Raw genomic sequence first — 20449 nt, forward strand, 5'->3', positions numbered from 1 at the left:
GCGCTCCTGTCTGATGCCGTGAAGGCAGAGAGCTGTGGAGGTGGAGGAGGAGGTGGAGGAGGAGGTGGAGGAGGTGTTCCTGTCTGATGCTGGCTCAGTGAAGGCAGAGAGCTGTGGTGGTGGAGGAGGTGTTCCTGTCTGATGCTGGCTCAGTGAAGGCAGAGAGCCGCGGTGGTGGAGGAGGAGGAGGTGGAGGAGGTGTGGTGGAGGAGGAGGTGTTCCTGCCTGATGCTGGCTCAGTGAAGGCAGAGAGCTGTGGTGGAGGAGGAGGAGGTGGAGGAGGTGTGGTGGAGGAGGAGGTGTTCCTGCCTGATGCTGGCTCAGTGAAGGCAGAGAGCTGTGGTGGTGGAGGAGGAGGTGGAGGAGGAGGTGTGGTGGTGGAGGAGGAGGTGTGGTGGTGGAGGAGGTGGAGGAGGAGGAGGAGGAGGTGTTCCTGCCTGATGCTGGCTCAGTGAAGTCAGAGAGCCGTGGTGGTGGAGGAGGAGGTGGTGTGGTGGTGGAGGAGGAGCTGTGTTGGAGGAGGTGGTGTGTTGGAGGAGGTGGTGTGGTGGTGGAGGAGGTGGTGTGGTGGTGGAGGAGGAGGTGTGGTGGTGGAGGAGGTGTGTTGGAGGAGGTGTTCCTGCCTGATGCTGACTCAGTGAACGCAGAGAGCCGCGGTGGTGGAGGAGGAGGTGGAGGAGGAGGTGTTCCTGTCTGATGCTGACTCAGTGAACGCAGAGAGCCGCGGTGGAGGAGGAGGTGTGGTGGAGGAGGTGTTCCTGTCTGATGCTGGCTCAGTGAAAGCAGAGAGCTGTGGAGGTGGAGGAGGAGGTGTTCCTGCCTGATGCTGGCTCAGTGAATGCAGAGAGCCGTGGTGGTGGAGGAGGAGGTGGAGGAGGAGGTGTTCCTGTCTGAAGCTGGCTCAGTGAATGCAGAGAGCTGTGGTGGTGGAGGAGGAGGTGGAGGAGGTGTTCCTGTCTGATGCTGGCTCAGTGAAGGCAGAGAGCTGTGGTGGTGGAGGAGGAGGTGGAGGAGGAGGTGGAGGAGGTGTTCCTGTCTGATGCTGGCTCAGTGAAGGCAGAGAGCTGTGGTGGTGGAGGAGGAGGTGGAGGAGGAGGTGGAGGAGGTGTTCCTGTCTGATGCTGGCTCAGGGAAGGCAGAGAGCCGTGGTGGTGGAGGAGGAGGTGTGGAGGAGGAGGTGTTCCTGCCTGATGCTGGCTCAGTGACAGAGAGAGCCGCGGTGGTGGAGGAGGTGGTGTTCCTGCCTGATGCTGGCTCAGAGAGCCACGGTGGTGGAGGAGGTGTTCCTGTCTGATGCTGGCTCAGTGAAAGCAGAGAGCCGTGGTGGAGGAGGTGTAGGAGGTGTGGTGGAGGAGGAGGTGTTCCTGTCTGATGCTGGCTCAGAGAGCCACGGTGGTGGAGGAGGTGTGGTGGAGGAGGTGGTGTGGTGGTGGAGGCGGAGGAGGAGGTGTTCCTGCCTGAAGCTGGCTCAGTGAGTGCAGAGAGCCGTGGAGGTGGAGGAGGTGGAGGAGGAGGAGTTGTTCCTGCCTCTTCACTCCTGCACTCTTGCGCTCCTCCCCCACTCCTGCAGCAGATGAGGGGGGACGTCAACCTTCACAACCGCCATTTCCACTCCACATTCCTCCTCACTGTCACATTCCTGCCGCTGAGCTGAGACAAGACTGTGGCACGTTCAAGAAAAGTACGTCGCATTTCAACTGGGTGTCTGATTTTCAAATCTTCCTGATAGGGGGGAAAAAAAGACAACAGAGGAATTCCAGTGGAAAGGTGGGGACAGCGACGCCATATTGAAGTGGTTATTTAAACTCTTCTCTGTATGTGTGCTTAAAGCCCCTAAAGGCGGGCAGGACATCCATTATGAGGGGATGGGAGTAATCTCCTCTCTCATATCGCTGACAGTATGGGTATGTGTCTGTGTGTGTGCATTATTTAGCACACCTAGGTAGCGCACTATATAAATCACACTGTTAGTTTGGTTATTGAAAGAATCCTCATTGGCATCACAAAAGCAGAGACTCTTCTTCCCCCTGCTATCACATGACGATGTGATGAGCTCACCAGGCTGTGTACTACAGCTCGAGAGCCCCTCCCCCCCTCAGAGCTGTACACCCGCACCTCGGATGACTGCAGTCCCACAGGCCGCCCACCGCCCTTCATCCCCGCCACCCCCCACCCCCACCCCCACCTCCACCTCCATCTCCGACCTGGACCAGTGAAGAGCACTTCATCCCCCCCACCCCCACCCCCACCTCTGACCATCCAGTCTTCTTCCCTGCTTTTCCGGCTCCAGATCCGGCTGTGGTGTACCCATGGGCATCCGCTCCATGCCCGCCTGCCTGTGGGGTTCCATATAAAGAGCTGCTCTGTGTGCAGCTGGCTGTGATGCACTGCTGAGTTATACACACACACACACACACTCACACAAACACACTCACGCGCACGCACACACACACACACACACTCACACACACACACACACACACTCACTCACTCACACACTCACTCACACACTTGCACACTCGCACACACGCACACACACACTCACTCACTCGCTCACTCACTCGCACAGGCTGTTAGCACTGATCTTAGAAAGACACTGTTTGATTGATGAGGCGGGAATTACCTCTTTCCCTGGATTGCGTATCCACAACAGACAGGTGCAGTGAAGGACCCGTCTCTTTTTATGGTGTAATCGTTTGTATACTCAGATTTTGTATGCGTTTATGACCAATGCATGAAGAAGATACTGGCACTGCTTAAGCTACTGAGTAACTAGATAGAAGTGTGCTGTACTGGAGGCAGGTCAGTCTTCCTAACGTCTTCAAACTCCTCACTATCTTCAGTTCCTGCATCCTCCAGGGTCCTCTGGCGTGACGACTGAAGAGGCTGCCTGTATTTTCCCACAATGCTGTCTGCCAGTCCTGGATGGGGCTCAGACTGGGAGACACTGAATTCACTGAAGCATCTGAAACACGGGCTTTGATACAGTAAGGCAGTGTCTGCTAACCCGTACTAGACAGCTAGAACGTCTACGTTGGAGAGTTGTATGCGGTCGCTGTTGCAGTATAGATTTTGTGGAGTAATTGTTTTCGTTGTGAATGCAGAACGTCTACGTTTGGAGACAATAAAAGCCACTGTGGAAAACCCCCCTGGTCCGATTCTTGGTCACCAATGCCTACGAGAACAAGGGTCGTCACACCACAACAATTAGCCCATCTTTCATCCATATTCACCTATTTGCTGATACTGTGTGTTTGCATGGGCTCCACAAAAGGCCAAATCAGACATGCATGGCCGCGGTCGAACGCAGTAAAAGTAAAATGTCAATACAGCAGAGAGGCCATTAGGGGGAAGGTGCTGGGGGTGAGTGTGCTACGGGAGAGAGAGGACCAGCGAGGTCTCAGTGAGGACACACACACAGGCAATAAGATTTAAGCACCCATCTGATCTTAGTGACAGGCACCCCCCCCCCATCAAACACACGCACACACACACAAGCAATCCTTTAATGTCTGCCTGCGAAAGACTGAGGGCTGCTGATCCAGAGAGGTGTAGATCACTGTGCTTCTCTGGAACATGAGCCAGCCTGTCCTGTCCTGTCCTGTCCTGTCCTAGTAAACAACCTGCGCCACAGAAAAGGTGCTTTTGAGGCGTCAGTCACAGCCACGTCTTCCGCTTCCCCACCACAGGGAAGGAGTTCCTCTTTCTTCTTCTGATCTTTTCATATCTCTCTCTTTTCTCTGTCTGCCTTGCTGCTTTTTAGAATGTCAGTCCCTCTCTTTCAGAAGGCGTGGGGGACAAAGCCAGAAAAACTGGCGGCATCAAGCTGACTCTCTTTAGCTCTCTCTCTTTCTCTCTCTGTCACTCTCACTCTCACTCTCTCTCTCTCTCTCTCTCTTTCTCTCTCTCTCAGGACACTGACAGTGAAGGTCGTCCTGTGAGGCGGCCATTGAGAGCAGGGCCATTCATGTCCACCCTGAGAAGCGATGGCCCCTGAGTGTGGATGGATCTGGTCCCTAGTGTGCACCCCCTCAGAACCTGCTCTGCCTGGTGGAAAGACAGGCCTGGAGCGGGTTGCACCAACAGCATTTAGGACATGTCTTAAGCTAAGACAGGCGTAACTCAACGTTCTATGTCTAAAATGAACGCGCCTGCTACGGACAGTCTTAGTTAAGACTGTTCTTAAATTCTGTTGGTGCAACAGGCGTTAGATATTGGCCTAAGACACGTCTTAACAAAGACTTATGACAGTTGTAGCAAAGACCAGTTGGTGCAACCCGCTACTGGATCTCACACATTAGTTATGACACCAGTCATACAACAGTGTGGCTAGCTAAGGAGTGTGTGTCCGTGTGTGTGTGATATAAATGAAATAACTCACTGATACAAGCTACTTTTAAAAAGAGCTCTTCAACCAGGAGTTTCCTTCATTCCAGTACAAGTTTAAAAAGGTAGAATTAATTCTGGAACTGAGTGCATTATTAAAAAGAACTGACAGAAGTTCTGGCACATGGTGACAAGTCTCCTCCTGTGTGCTGCTATGATGCTGGTTCTGACGCGCTCGTCACCATAGTAATGCACCAGAAAAGCCCCAACACACATCAGCTCTCTTTCATTTCGACACTCTCCATACGACTGCCATTAAGACGGCTAAAAATAAAGCCCCCGCACTGACAGAGCAGCGGGCCTGAGAGTGATGGAGGGAGAGAGGAAGTGCAGTACGGAGAGGAGCTCATCATCAGCGAGGTGTGGAGCCTGCGGAGCCTGCATAGCCTGAGTAACCTGTGTGATGTGCCCCTCGGCATGCTGGTCAGCAGGGGAGTGAGAGCTGAGAGGAAAGACCCGGAACAAACCCCGCGGCTCATTCATGTCGTGGCAGGAAGAGTTCCTTCCCAGTCTTTCTTCAGTGTGTCCACAGCCGTCCGCTTGCCTTCTGTGACCACAGAAAGGATGTCTGTATGGAGTTGTTATTTGGCCGAAGTAGTCACTGACTTATTCACTCTCTCCTCTTTGTAGTTCTCCACCTCTTTCTCCTTCCCACTCTATCCCTCTCTCTCTCTCTACCTCTACCTCCCACATGTACCCTCAGCAGTATTACGTAACACACTGCAGGTCCTGTACCACACCATGGTCTTTTATGTGTGTGTGTGTGTGTGTGTGTGTGTGTGTGTGTGTGTGTGTCTGAGTGTGTGTGTGTGTGTGTGTGTGTGTGTGTGTGTGTGTGTGTGTGTGTGTGTGTGTGTGTGTGTGTGTGTGTGTGTGTGTGTCTGAGTGTGTGTGTGTGTGTGTGTGTGTGTGTGTGTGCGCGCGCGTGTGTGTGTGTGTTCATCTCTGTCTCCGGACTGAAGCATAGATCACACATCTTATCTGAGAGCCTTTGTGTGTTGGGTGTCCTGGGCAACAATAAGCCTAAGCCCTGAGCTAAACTCCAACAATGCTGCCGAAGGAAGACATCTGTGAACCCTTTATGTGTGTGTGTGTGTGTGTGTGTGTGTGTGTGTGTGTGTGTGTGTGTGTGTGTGTGTGCATCTGTGAAGCCTTCTTCCTCCATTCAGTCAGATGAATGAGAGAGAAAGTGTCCTCTCCTCCAGGGAGGGGTGACTGTACGACTGTTTATACAACACAATCCTTCAAGGCAGGCACCTCAGCTGCTGCCTGGCCCAGGCTACATGATGGCGGTGAGACTCGTCAAACCCCTGGCCATGGCCACGGATTTATCGGATGCCTGAAAGTGCAATACCGGAAGTGATGTAGTGTTTCTAAGGGTCAAAATCAACTTTTTCTTAGGATTTTTAGGGTTAGGGTTAGAGTTTAAGGCTAAAAACTAGGTCTCGGTACCCCTACCGATGCCTGAAAGTACGTTACACTTCCTGAACCCCCTGTGTATGACGTCACGTGATTTCCGGTATTGCACTTTCAGGCATCTGATAAATCCGCAACCCCTGGCCGTCTGAACACGGTTCCTGTCTGTGTCTGCCTCCTCCACCGCTGCTCCGAGGGGAACCGATCTCCTCACGGTGCCAGGTTGGGTTCCCTTCGCACGTGGAGGTTTGGTGGGGCACGTCCAGCCTCCTCTCACGTGCTCACGCTTCAGTACTCGTGGAGAGCTTTAGTAAAAGCTCACGCGGGATGATACAGCTACTGAAATAGACTACGGAGCAGCCATGTGAGAGCAGACCCCCTTTGCAGTCTGTGAGGGAAACCGCTGAGCCAACAGCGCCCCAGAGGGTCTTTCTTCCTAGCAGAGGTCACCGAGGTCAAGGGTACACAAGGTCACCCTGCTAAGAAGAGGCTACAGAGTACATAAAGTGTGCACAAAAACCTGGACATGAACGATAAGATGTTTAAGTTTTTCTTGTACAGTTGATGTTTTCCACTACTTTTTGAGTTGTGCAGGATCGTTCTCATTCATACTTCAGAGTACATAAAGTGTGCACAAAAACCTGGACATGAACGATAAGATGTTTAAGTTTTTCTTGTACAGTTGATGTTTTCCACTACATTTTGAGTTGTGCAGGATCGTTCTCATTCATACTTCAGAGTACATAAAGTGTGCACAAAAACCTGGACATGAACGATAAGATGTTCAAGTTTTTCTAGTACAGTTGATGTTTTCCACTACATTTTGAGTTGTGCAGGATCGTTCTCATTCATACTTCTGCACAAGGACAGGTGGGGCGACAGTAGTACAGGAGGTAAAGAAGTCGTTTAGTAAAAATAACAGCTTTGGATAAAAGTGTCTGCTAAATGACTACATTTTTAAATGTTTAAAACAAGGACAGTCTTCTGGACTTCTGGCCTGATCAGCGGGCGGTGACAGTCAGATGAGTCAGGATCTAGACAAGATCACGATGTGGTCACTTTTTCTTGTAATTACTACTTATTCTTGCCACAGAAGGGGGGCGAGTGGTTAAACACAGAGAGAGAGAGAGGGAGTGGGAGAGAGAGAGAGGGAGACGGAGAGAGAGAGGGAGGTCGATTTATCAGTGTTGAATGAAGCGAGGCAGAATCAGTGCACACACACTGAAGGGCAGACACATAAGGGCCTCTTGACCATTGCCTGGCAGCCCCTAGTATGTTTCTCACTCCACCCACAGTTCATGCATCACTCAAAGACAGAACAGATGTCCCCAAGCGCCTGGGTTAAATTTGATAGCCAGGCCTAGCGATGGTGAGCGTTAGCTAGCTAAGTCATAACGCCCACGCTCAATTGGGTTCTCTTCATCCTTATTCACTTGTTAGCCACCTAAGACATAACGCCCATGCTCAATTGGGTTCTCTCTTCATCCTTATTTATCCTTTGAGCCAAGGCTCATGGACCCACTCGTATGCAGACACACACACAGACACCAAGTCCAACAAAAAAAGCCCCTCAGAAACAGACATGAAACCATTTATATTCAGTTATCCCTGGCTGGACCATGCACATTATCATTCAATCACAAGGACGTTGTTGTTTTTGGCTGTGCGTGTTTGTAGGGTAAACTCAAATACAAAGGGGACATGTCATATTTTCTGCAGAACGACGTGGGCTTGGAAACTCTAACTATTCTCTCCTAGGAATGGCGCGGTATGCAAGCTTCCTCCCACGCGCAAACACACAACATCCACTTCACTGCCAGCACGAAATGTCAAAGAGGGCTCTGGAGTTCCAGGCAGTTAGGGGTGGATTGACCACAATGGTGTTGCACTGTGTTTGTGTACTTATCACTGCACGTGGGTGTGTTTGTGTGGGTGTGTGTGTGTGTGTGTGTGTGTGTGTGGGTGCATGTGTGTGTGAGTGTGTGTTTGTGTGTGTGTGTGTGTGTGTGTGTGGGTGTGTTTGTTTAAGAGCCACAGCATTGAAGCACGAGCATCACGCTTATCGCTTTCAGTCTCAGCCGAGCTCACAGTAGGTCGCAGCACGGTTAAGGGAGAGACAGAGAGAGAGAGATTCCCATCAGAACTGCATGGACTATGAAAAAATGACTATGCTATGTCAACTTGTCGGTGCAATAGTTCCTGCGCTGCAATGGAAATGCAAGAGACAAACAGGAAACAATCATTGGGCCATTCAGGTAAACAATCAAGATACTCTAAAAGTCCCCCAAGTTCCTTCAGTGGAGAACTGCATGGACTCCATCACCTGGCCTGGCTGTTAGTTGGTCCGCATAGCTCTCCCACCAGACAGAGCAAAACTGGCCTGTTAGTTGGTCCACATAGCTTCTCTAGCAGACAGAGCCAAAGTGAAAGGGGAGCATAGCTCTCCCAGCAGTAGGGGCCAAACTGGCCGGTGAGTTGGTCCGCATAGCTTCTCTAGCAGACAGAGCCAAAGTGAAAGGGGAGCTCTGTGCAGATCATTCCAGTAAACTTCCACCCACAGAGGATCGGCCGGGCCTCCCCTGCCGGTGCAGCAGCCCAGAGAGGAGGGGTAGCAGGCAGCCTCACGTGCGCCGGAACCACAGATCAATGATTGCCTGTTGAGTCAACCTGAGTCTGTTGTTGACCAGCCACCTACGCAGGATGATAAGCACAGGAAAGGGACGTCCAGACCAAAACATATTGAGCTGTTAGCCTCCTTGTCAACCCACCTCTTCATGGGAATTACAGCCTGATAGCCTTTTAACCCGATCAATAACAAAGTATCCTGTTCCCTGCCGGTGTAGGCTACATTAACCTTCACCGTTAAACCACTATGAACTTCTGGTGAATTTCTGTCAGAGTTTCTGGTGTATAGTGTTGAAACTGTGTGTGTCAAGACTTGCCCCCATATTTACATGAACCAGCTCAAACCCACACACACCCACACACACACAACCACACACACACACACACACACACACACACACACACACACACACACACACACACACTTTTCAGGAACTGTTAAGTTTTTCACCCTCCTCTTTCTTTGCTTTATGTCGTATGAAAAAGCTGTCTGGTTGTAATCTTTCGCAACAGCAGCTGAGGCTCAAGCCCATGTTCAGGCCCTTGTGGGAGGTGTGTGTGTGTGTGTGTGTGTGTGTGTGTGTGTGTGTGTGTGTGTGTGTGTGTGTGTGTGTGTGTGTGTGTGTGTGTGTGTGTGTGTGTGTGTGTGTGTGTGTGTACGGCTGAAGCTCAAGCCCATGTTCAGGGCCTTGTGGCCAGCCCCTCTGCTCCTGAACAAAAGCTGCTGTCTGATTCTGGAGTGGAAAGTTCCACTGGCAGCCACAGGCAGCCATGCGCTGTGTGTGTGCACATTTGAAACTTAATATGCCAGAGCACAACACCATCACACACACACACACACACTCCTCCCACCCCTGAGCTCTGAACGGGGGCTGGTGTGAAATGTGGACACTGCATATTAGCTAAAACACGTGTGTGTACACACACACACACACACACACAGACACACACAGACACACACACACACACAGACACACACACACACACACACACACACACACACACACACACACACACACACACACACACACACACACACACACACACACACACACACACACACACACACACAGACACACACTCCTGTTGGCTATCTGTGTGTTGAAATTGAAGAGCAAGCTTTTGATGACGATACGGGGCTTATGAAAATGTTTATTCACAGCCTTCATGTGTCTGTTGTCTTGTTGTGACTGGGTCAGTTTGACAGCAATATTAGAGCATAACTTCGTATCCCAAATCTCTGAGGGTAACGGGAGTCTTCTAAGACTCCTTTAAATGGAGCTGAGGGCCTCAGAGACCAGAAGAAAGGCAAGCTTTTGTCCTCTGCATGCATGGGGCGTGTGGTTAAACTGAGAGACTCAACGTTTAGCACAATCCCACAAGTATCTCTCGGAGAAAAACACGATACCCAGGAGCCCTGAAATATCTAGTCCCTCCACCTCCCCCACAAATTAATGTTTTCCCCCATTTTTTTTGCACGCCTGTGCCAAGTTTTACAATAAGTAGGTCAAACTTTAACTGATACCGAGTTGTTTGGACATGAGGGGCAAACTTTGAGTGCCTACCAACCTGCAACACCGATTTTGGGTGGCTGCCCAGAGCCGACTCTCTATCAAAACACCAATCATGACAATCCTCTTTGACATCCACACTGTGTTGAGCATTGTGTTTCGGAAAAAATGAAGCTAACTCAAACGACACTCAACAACACTGCTTCTAGCGGAAGTGAGGTTGCCCATACTGCTACCACATGCAAACACTCTTATGCAACAACCCTGCTGATTCATTCATCACAAATTCTGAAGAACGTCACACTGGTGACGCCGGTGAGTCAACGCTGTGGTGACTGTGTGCCCTGGACCCTGAACTTCCCCCATTTAGGTACCCGTGAAGAACACAGCGGGCACAGTGACGAGAGAGAGTCCTGCCAGGGGGCACATACAGTTGCCTTGGCACTGTGTGAGGGCAGCAGGATTAATCTAGGATTAATCCAACTCCTCATCCAGGGCAATGGTGTTGCTGTAGCAGCTAATTAATCCACTTTACTCTAGGGCTGATCTTGCACCAAAGGAGCATAGCTGATGGTGTGTGTGTGTGTGTGTGTGTGTGTGTGTGTGTGTGTGTGTGTGTGTGTATGAGTTTGTCCGTGAGAGTGGTGGGTGCCTTTGAGCGTTACAAATGGCAACTGTTGCCATGCACAGACAGAGCAAAGAGTTGAAGCGCTGCAGCAGAGATAGCGATAGCTCAAACACTGATGGTGTGTGTGTGTGTGTGTGTGTGTGTGTGTGTGTGTGTGTGAGATAGTGATAGCTCAAAACATTTTATGGCCTGACCTTTTGCCGCCTCTGTGTCCCTCATTACTCTATCCCCCCCCCCCGTCTTCCCTGCCCCGTCCACGGTGGGCTCACACCAGTAACACAAGCTGGCGCAAACAAGCACTGGACTGACACACACAGCTGTCACTCCCAGCTCTCCGCCCCCCCCCCCCCCCCCCTCTCTCTCCCTCTCTTTCCCTCTAGCTCCCTCTCTCCCCCTCCCTCCCTCTCTCTCCCTATCTCTCCCTATCTCCCCCCCTCCCCCTTTCCCAACGAGGGCTATATGCTCCTTTCCACCGCAGGAGCTAGCAAAACGTTCTAGGGCCCCTGTAGGATCACTTTCAGGATCATTTTTGGGGGACAGATAAGTCCCTAATACGGGGTAGGAACTTCTGTGTTGCCCACAAACTGCTAGGTGGCACTTGCAGTGATGGTTGATGTTTATTGGTTGAACATAATGTGAGTGGAAGACAACAAGAATAAGCACCATTTTTAAAACAGCAAGAGCGTTACACGGTAAATATAGTTACGAGGTAAATACAACAAAAGAAGCTTACAGAGTTGAACAATAGTGGTGCTGGTATCTTCATTTATCAAGTCATTCTGCCATGAAAACCATTTATCCGAGTGATGGCAACTTTATAGCAAAATACAACTGCCAACTCAACCTTGGGGTAATCCTACAAAATTCTCTGGTTCAAGGGTTTAATATTGGTGCTGCCACTGGAGAAATGTATCATTATTTGGTCGTGCTTAGAATTGGAGTTGCAATCAAAAGAAAAAAATTACTAGGCCTATGCTATGTCAACTTGTCGGTGCAATAGTTCCTGCACTGCAATGGAAATGCAAGAGACAAACAGTAACAAGCATTCTGCCATTCGGGTAAACAATCAAGATACTCTAAAAGTCCCACACGTTCCTTCAGTGGAGAAACGCTTTATATTATCCACAGGACTCCTAACCCTTGTCGAGCTTCACAAACTCATAAACAAGCCAGAGCCCAATGCTATTTTTAATACAGCTCCACTTATCATGGCCTTGATTCACACCTTAACCCATGTACACACTTTCGCTCGCTCTCTCTATCTATCTCTCACGCACACACACACACACACACACACACATTCTCGCTCGCTCTTTCTCTCTCTATCACACACACACAATTCAGTATTACCGAACTGTTGTGGGATAGGTTCATTATGTAAAGAGTTAACCTGACAAACATGTGGGCTGCTAAATGTCATTTTCTCTCCAAACCTGGCAGCTCCAAGCAGGTGAATGACTGTATTTCAGATCTCACATTGGCTCAGTTATATCTTGATTGCTGGGGGGAAATCTATTTCCATACTTCCACGTGATGGTAGCAGCTTGGCTCTCACTTGATTAATGGCCAAACTCTTATGTTTCAATGGGCTGACAAAAAAATACAGGCCAGTGTTTGTGTGACTGAAACATATGTTAATCAGGGCCACTCTGTGCTCAGTCTAGCCAGTCTAGCCCTTATATGGCAAAATGGCCCACACCTCCTAATTGGGTCTTATTCAATACTCAGCCTAAAGGGGGAATTTGGCGTGCACCAAAAGTCATGTCATATGGTGGCCTTTTGGCTGGTCGCACATTTCCCCATTTTTGTAAATTGGCGAATATGCAAGATGAACGCACTGGAGGCATGAGTCCATGAGGAGATCCATCTCTACAGGCATCTCCATATATGATCCATGATCCATAGTGATTCCCAGACGGCACTGAACTTGTGGAGGGAGACTGGAAAAGATGAGACGTTTGTGTGGTTTACTAATATTACCATCTTGGCTGATGTAAACCTGAGGGTCATAAGTTTAGGGATGCACCCTTAGCAATACGAGTGTTCATATACTGTACTCCATTATGCCATACCACGCACTGATAACACTTCAAGGCAACATCACAGCTGCGGTCAGGAGGGGTTTTGTCACCCTTTGCTGCCCTCAGACTTGCCTACCCGAATCAGTTGGGTAGGAGAAATTGATAGAACACTGACATAGAACATTTTTAAGTACTCATATTGGTACTTGTCTCTGTAGATACACAAATCTAAGTACTCCTACTCTGTCGGAAAGACGTGGTATCCGTGCATGCCTACAAAACTTTGCACACACATAACATCTTTTCCTGATGAAAAAAAAAACACTTCCATAAGTGTCTTTTGTAACCATGACAAAACTTTTGTTAACCTATAGTTACGTTAGGTAACAGGCTAGTTTTGCTGCCAACCACTAGCAATAAATACAAACACTAACCAGAAATGTTCAGTTTAAAAAGAGACCAGAAACATTCAGTTTTATAAGAGAAGAGTTCAGCTTTTATAAGAGAAGAGTTCAGAGTCAAACTGCCTCTAGCTAAAGTATAAAAGGTAACGCCACTGTGTCAACGCCACGGTGTCAACGCCACGGTGTCAACGCCACAGTTTGCACACACAAGTGTTCTAGCACCTTAACATTGCTCTGACACTGCCAAGAAAATACACCAGCAGCTCCAATATCATTACATTTCTTTTTTATACTGACACGCCCAAAATTAGAACCCTAAGGCAGAAACCATAATTGCAAAAAGATGCAAAGCAACAGAATGAATGCTCTAAATAAGAGCTTCACAGCTTTTACAGAAATCCAGAATTTGGATGTATTACCCCTTGGTTATCAACAACATTTTTATTACTCACTGTCTTTAGATTACATTCTTTCTCAGTAACTGTAACGGATTAAAAATATTACATTTACAGGATAATGGATTACATTTACTTTGTTATTTAATAACGTAACTCTACGTGTAACTGGTTACTCCCAAACCCTGCCAACAGTTAATATCTACAGAACAACTGACAAAGCTGACTGACTGCTAGCTTCTGCTAGTGCTCCTTCTATAGTCTTTCTACCACGTTAAACTATGATGTAAATCTCTGAGAGGCTTATTGGTGACAGAGGAATCAATAGTCTAATAGCAACACTAAGTCAAGTATAATCTAAACTAGTCAGACCCTAGTAAACACACTCAAGTGAGGTTTAAGATAAAAACATTCAATCAGACTGGCAAAACAGATAAAACATTAAACCAGACGCTGGGTAACAAGGAAATGGACAGTCAGGTCCTTTACTTTCCATATGCACAGGTGCAAATCCACACGTACAAGAACTCTTCGTCAGTTCTCTCTGTCAGTTCTAACTAGAGAAAAGGACATCAGGCAGTTAATAATGCCTACAAGTGGAGCTAGTGATGAGGGCCTCGTTTCCCGATAACGACGTATCTTAACGGCCTACGTGGATTTTGGCGACATCGTAGACTCATCATAGCCGTAAGTGCGGCGTCGGGAAACCGCTCTGCAAGGATCCCTCTTACGACCGATTTCAAATCCTTTTTAGCGTTCGGGAAACTAGGCCGAGGACTATAGTGCTTTAGGGACACCCTAAACCTTGTTAGTTAATCAGGAGTTGCTCAAAAGGTATTATTCTTCCCACATATGGTTAAACCAAATAACACAGTTCCGATAGCAGCTTAGTCTGATGACAATGACATTGTTTTACCAGCATCTGGTTAAACAGCCACTAAATCAAACACTTTAAGAAAGACCACAAGCCATGGGGCTCTCCCTTTCTTTCATACTTGACTTTTCATGTTAACCACAAAAACATACTTTCAACCACACCAAGCACTTCACTATATGCAAAGTGAAGTCACCTTTGTTCATTCAGAAGGACAATTCAACGTTGTCGGTAAACCAGTTTCTCACTAGCCTTTGGGGTGAGTACCCCCATATTAGGGAAGCATGTGAAATCCGGTTCAATGCTTCTTGTTAGGGAATGGTTGGGTAGGTAATATTTTAAACTTTAAGATTTCAAAAGCTAAAGCCATTACAGATGACGGGCAGGGTGAACAATCTCCAATCTGTATGTCATGTATACATCAACAAGGAGACAATGTAGATGTTGCATTAATTGAAAAGAAAATGTCTTTTGACAAAATCTGTCTGAATCCAATTATTTGCACCAAAGCAAACTTGCAGAAACTAACAGGCCAAGCTAAGCTCATTTACTGGTGATTTCAGAATGCACCTTATTTCACTTGCCAATTCACAAAAGTCACAATAGACAACGATATTTGAATTATTTTTGAATAAAAAGTGTACATCATCAACAAACCTAAGACCAAAGACTGTCCTGTCCCTCCGTGCGTTATATTTTGGCACTAGAGAAAGAGAGCCCTAATAGGTCAGGGGTCAACTTCTCATGGCCAAATCCCCTTTGTCAGAGGACTTTCATTTTCATAATTTGAGACCGTGCCCCAGGAAATACAGTTGACCCCTTCTCCGCAGGGGGGTTGTTTTTTTTCCCTGCCTGTTCCTTCGCAGCCAAAAGGTACAAAGAAAACTGACATCTCTGAACATTGTGCAAAATAACAAGTCCCTGATTACTACTTAATAGACATTCCCCGAAGGGGGTGGGTTTGGGGGGACCTCCACGTAACTGTATGCATTTGACTGTCTGGGCTTAGATGCATGGGCTAGTGCTTCAGCACTTGATGTTCTGCATACACTTAAATGTAACAAATAAATAAATAAATAAATACACAAATACATGCTTGCCCACATACGTACATGCCTATGCAAGCATACTTGTTGTGATGTCAGATCCAGAAATGTCATATCCATGACTTTATGCGGATGCCCGTCGAGGTTAATAAGCCTAATGATAAGCCTAATGGGATAATGTTATCCCGAAGTTGCATGTAAACATAACTGGCGAAATGAAAACGATACATTGCTTCCCCGCTATAACGTTAAGCGCTGACATCATGCAGTCACATCCATCACATTCCCCCCCACATCCCCACCTCCGACAAAAAATACACCTTATTCTAACAAAGTATAATGAAATCACAGGGGCAACTGCGTTATGTTGTTTATTTTATGTAACCATGCACGTGGTCAGTAGCTATATCTGCTTGCTCGCGGATTTGACAGCTATGAGGCTGGCTCTGGAACACTCTGTTGCAAGCGCAACCACAGCTAGTAACTCGTTATCCTATTGTGAATGAAAGGTCATTTGCTTCTACCCTTATAAAGTCAACTCGGTTATTGTAATACATTACGACTGTCTGACAAACACTGTCAATGAGGATGTCAACATTCATGGATAACAAGAAAACAAAACAATGCAGAACAGTCACTTTGGCACACAAAACGGCTTGCCTCTACGCTAATAATAGCAAACGTTACTGTTATCAACACTATCCAATACGAAGTTAGAACGGGTAAAATGTTAAGGCTGATTCATGCTTCCTTACGTAAGCGTAAGCGCAAGCGCAAGAGGCCGCGCAAGCCCCTTGCGCGACCCTTGCGCGACTTCTTACGTCTTGCGTGCGTCGGCCCCTTTTTCTAGACTTGCGTCATTTTTTACGTAAGCCCTTACGCGAGCCTCGCAGCCTGCATTCTATCAACGAATGATACGAGATGAGGTTACTAAAATATTCTCCATGTCTACTCAGTTTTACAGTGCTTCCCAAGTAAAGGTTTGAAAAGAACTTCAAGCTTCAGACTTTCTGTTAGGGAACCTGTTATCTATCTGCAGAGCAAATGTCAGGCTCATACAAAAACATTAACATGAATTACTTGATGCTAATACCTAGCGCGGTGTCTATAGGATTTTCCATATACGTTAGCATTAAGCTAACGTATTTTCTACCACAGTTAAACATGCAATACTATGTGATTGTTTTTAGAAAACGAATGTTACGTGATGAGATTACTCAAATGTAGTCTGCATGTCTGCTCAGTTTAACAGTGCTACCCAAGCAAAGGTTTGAAAAGAACTTCAAGCTTCAGACTTTCTGTTAGGGAAACAGCTTTCTTTCTGCCAGGCAAATGGCAGGCTCATGACAACACGCGCAACTTTTGGGAGCATGAACTGCACCGAGTAAATTTTGCGCAACCGTTAACCCCCAACGCTGTAGCATGCAGCCGCCTTTAGTCTTAAAGCTGCAACTTTTAACAACTAGCTCGTTCATACGTCATATACTATGTAGTTATAAGCGATATGTCTCGTTAACATCGTCAAGGTTGAAATAAAAAAAATGGAATGGCAACATCTTATGTTATCTTACACTTGTGAAGGAGTGGATGCTACGCTAAGCAATATTGTAAGGTTAGCTAGCATACTATCTTTAACGTTAGCGCACTAGCTTGCCATGAAGACAGGGTTTGTTTTCAGTACGAGGAGGGCGTGGGGTAAATCGCTCAGAATCTGATTTTGAGGTTGTGATTGTTTTGCTTAATAATAGTCATTTAAAGTCTTAGCAGAGATGGAGAGGATTTTGACGCATCAACTTAACGAACGAGATGAAATGGAGCAAAATGATGTATCGTGTTAACACCCTTACAGTAGTTGCTTTAGTACAAAAGAAAGTCTGAAGTGAAAACACTTACCAATCTATCTCTCAGCTCCCGTTTCTTCCCGATAACCACGAGAATGGATTGAGATAAGCCGCGTGCCAGCGGATGAGGCGAGGCTTGCTATCTAACCTGTTCGAAATACGCAGGGTTCTAAACGAGACCCGTTTATAAAAGCCAATTGCTTACCGTTACCTGCTATCAAAAACTATCTCGCCACTTAACTTTACCAAACAAAACAAATACAGAGAAATTTACATTTAATAATATTTTGCCCACTACAATAAAGATTAACACGATATGCTCATTAGATGATATCTGTCTGTGTTAAGACAGGTCTCTCCAACTGGCTGGTCGATTTCTTTATACGATTCTAGCGAACAATTCTGCACGTAGCACACGACAAGGTCCCTCCTCCTAGCCGGCTGAAAACAGACAGAGGCAAGACCAGTGTGTACACGGGGATGAGAACGGGCGGGGGAAAGAGGGAGGGGGGTGCATAGTCGTGTTGCTGTGCCGCGACAGAAATTAAGGCAAACCATGCCCTACTGTAGCCACCTCAAGAATGTTTCAACCGATTAAAATCCCGATAGTAGAGGGATGGTCTAGTGTGGGGCCCCAAAACACACAAGAAGTGACATTTTGTGCGCACAAATTATGATCTTGTAGTTACAAATAGACCCTGATTGTCTTGTGCGCACACGATAATTATCTTGTGCTTACAAGATAACAAAATGATGTTGGCCCAGTTTCCCGAACGCTAAAAAGGACTTGAAATCGGTCGTAAGAGGGCGGTTTCCCGACGCCGCACTTACGGCAATGATGAGTCTATGATGTCGCCAAAATCCACGTAGGCCGTTAAGATACGTCGTTATCGGGAAACTAGCTTGTTCGCACACGTTATTTTGTTCTAAGATACAAAATAGAAAAGAAGTGATGCTACTACCAAATCACTAAATGGTTTTGGTCCAGAATACATTTCTGATATGTTTGAAGAATATACACAGAGAAGGGCTCTGGATCAATGGACTCAGGTCAGCTAGTAGAGCCCAGAGTTAAAACGAAACATGGTGAAGCAGCATTTAACTGTTAGGCTACTTGGAAAGAAACTGCCATGTTTTAGATGTGCACAAAATGTAGGCATTTTTAAATGCAGGCAAAAAACGTAATGTCTTTTCATGTGCCTATGATTGTGCTCTAAGCGTAATAAATGTACTCTTACTGCACTGGGCCTCGTTTCCCTATAACGACGTATCTTAACGGCCTACGTGGATTTTGGCGACATCGTAGACTCATCATAGCCGTAAGTGCGGCGTCGGGAAACCGCTCTGCAAGGATCCCTCTTACGACCGATTTCAAATCCTTTTTAGCGTTCGGGAAACTAGGCCCTGTACTCTTTACTTATTTGTGTAATTATGTACTGTGTACTTTGTTTAACTATACGTTTTTTTGTTCCTTTAACTACTCATTTATGTTCTTTGAATTTTCTTTTTAATTATGTTTATTTTATGTATATAGCGTTATTATTATTATTATTATTATTATGAGAGCCTCAAACTATCTCTGTGAGTTGCAGCAGGCATCCTCAGCAGTCAGAGATGTGTAATAATGAGGGCCACTGCATGCCAATAAGATGTCTATGACAGGGCTATATTGTGAGAGGGCCAAGTGGGCGTATCGTGTGGCCCCCAGTGAATAGGCAGCCGGGGGTCGAGAAACAGACAAGGATGGCAGTGCCCACAAAGGCTTTATTGAGCGTGGCGTGGCGCACTGGCAGTAGACTGGCACTAGTAACCCTGACACGCTGGCCATTAACTAGGGTGTAGGCGAGCAGGAAGCCTAGTAACAGAATGTCAATTCAGATATGAAACCAACACCAGCCGCTCTCCCTGCATGTGGACTCTTCATTATGTCTGATATTTAATGTTGTAGTCGTAACTTGTACCAGCATTTGCTCATAAGGCCCTCAAACCTTAGACCTTAGTTTTGTCAGAAGTCTGCACTCAAAGCGTATTTTGCTCAATTGCTCAAAGAAAGCACCCATTCTGATGCAAATGAACATCCTAAGGGTATAGAGACTAAACGCACACATGTCTTATGGTCGTCTATAGAGCTGATGGTGTTGACATTTACATGACCACTGAGACATGAAGAGTATACACAGATCCACATTTCCACCCCTATCAGGACGCAGCTAACTCACAACAGTAATCCTTGCTGTCCTGTTCGTTCCTGTCACCTTCATAGTTTTATTCTTGACGTTCAACTTACTGAATACTGCTGAATCTTGACAGCTTTCATGGAACAGCCCAAACGTCCATGGGGGTTTTGCGTGCTTTTAAGAAAGGTAGCTTGCTGGTTTTAGATCGAAACTCTTGCATAACATGACAGTTGGCCGTGGCCCTGTCTTGTGGGCATTGCATGGAGACTGATCTATTTATGGCACATATTAGGCCTGCAAACTCCCTGAACCTTTCATCTCATCCTTATTGATACCCTAGATAACACGTTCCTTCAGAATTGATCGAGGGAGAAAAAGTGTCTGCAAAACAAATCTGGAAGCCGTGTTGACTGTGAGGTGAGAAATGCCTCACAGACTGGACAAAGACATAGACAAGAGGTCCATCAAGGCCAGTCAAGAAGGACTGTGGGTAGGTCAATTAACATATGAACTACCTGCCAACGAGGCATTTTAACATGAATTACATTAAAAAGTTTCAGGACAGAACTATCCCTCTGTTGATGTGAAGAAGAATATTCTTCTCTTCGTGAGTTTAGATCAGCAGGAGTGAGGAACAAAAGAAGGGAAGTGTCCTTATAAGTCAGTTGTTAAACAATAACAAAGAATTTATGTGATTTTTTTTTTATGTCCTACAACAGTATGGGTTTTCTCACTTTCTTGTTTTTCACTGGTTTATGACTCACTTGTAGAGTGATTCACATAATGGCAGGAAATCCATTCAAAGTTAGCCCGCTCTTAGGCCAGTCTCCACTTCAAAGTTAAAATTGTGGGTTTGCTATTTTACTACTGCCACCAAACATATTACTTTTATAGCACTGCTTCCCTCTAGTGGTGAAATAGGTCACTACAGCAAAGGTCACTGGAGGTGCTGTCTACGAACAATGCCAAAACACACCAGTACTGTATATAAAACAATGTATGGCAATAGTACTTACTAATATAACTTGCATTATTATGGTACGTTTTGTTCCTAGGTAATTACCCATCAGTGTCAGCCATGCATAATTTTAAGCATGACCTTGAAATGGTTACATCCCACCCAGT

General features: G+C 46.8%; 1 protein-coding gene across 1 annotated transcript in view; it reads right to left on the reverse strand.

The window, feature by feature from the left end:
• Positions 1-17580, reverse strand: part of rnf24 (ring finger protein 24) — a 45173-nt gene extending 27593 nt beyond the window's left edge. Inside the window, exon 1 of the mRNA XM_080859100.1 lies at positions 17200-17580. The gene's annotated coding sequence lies outside the window, so the exon portion shown is untranslated. The remainder of the gene's footprint in view (positions 1-17199) is intronic.
• Positions 17581-20449: the final 2869 nt, after the last annotated feature.

This window comes from Sprattus sprattus (genome assembly GCF_963457725.1).
Source record: "Sprattus sprattus genome assembly, chromosome: 20".
In the NCBI taxonomy this organism is placed as follows: Eukaryota; Metazoa; Chordata; class Actinopteri; order Clupeiformes; family Clupeidae; genus Sprattus; species Sprattus sprattus.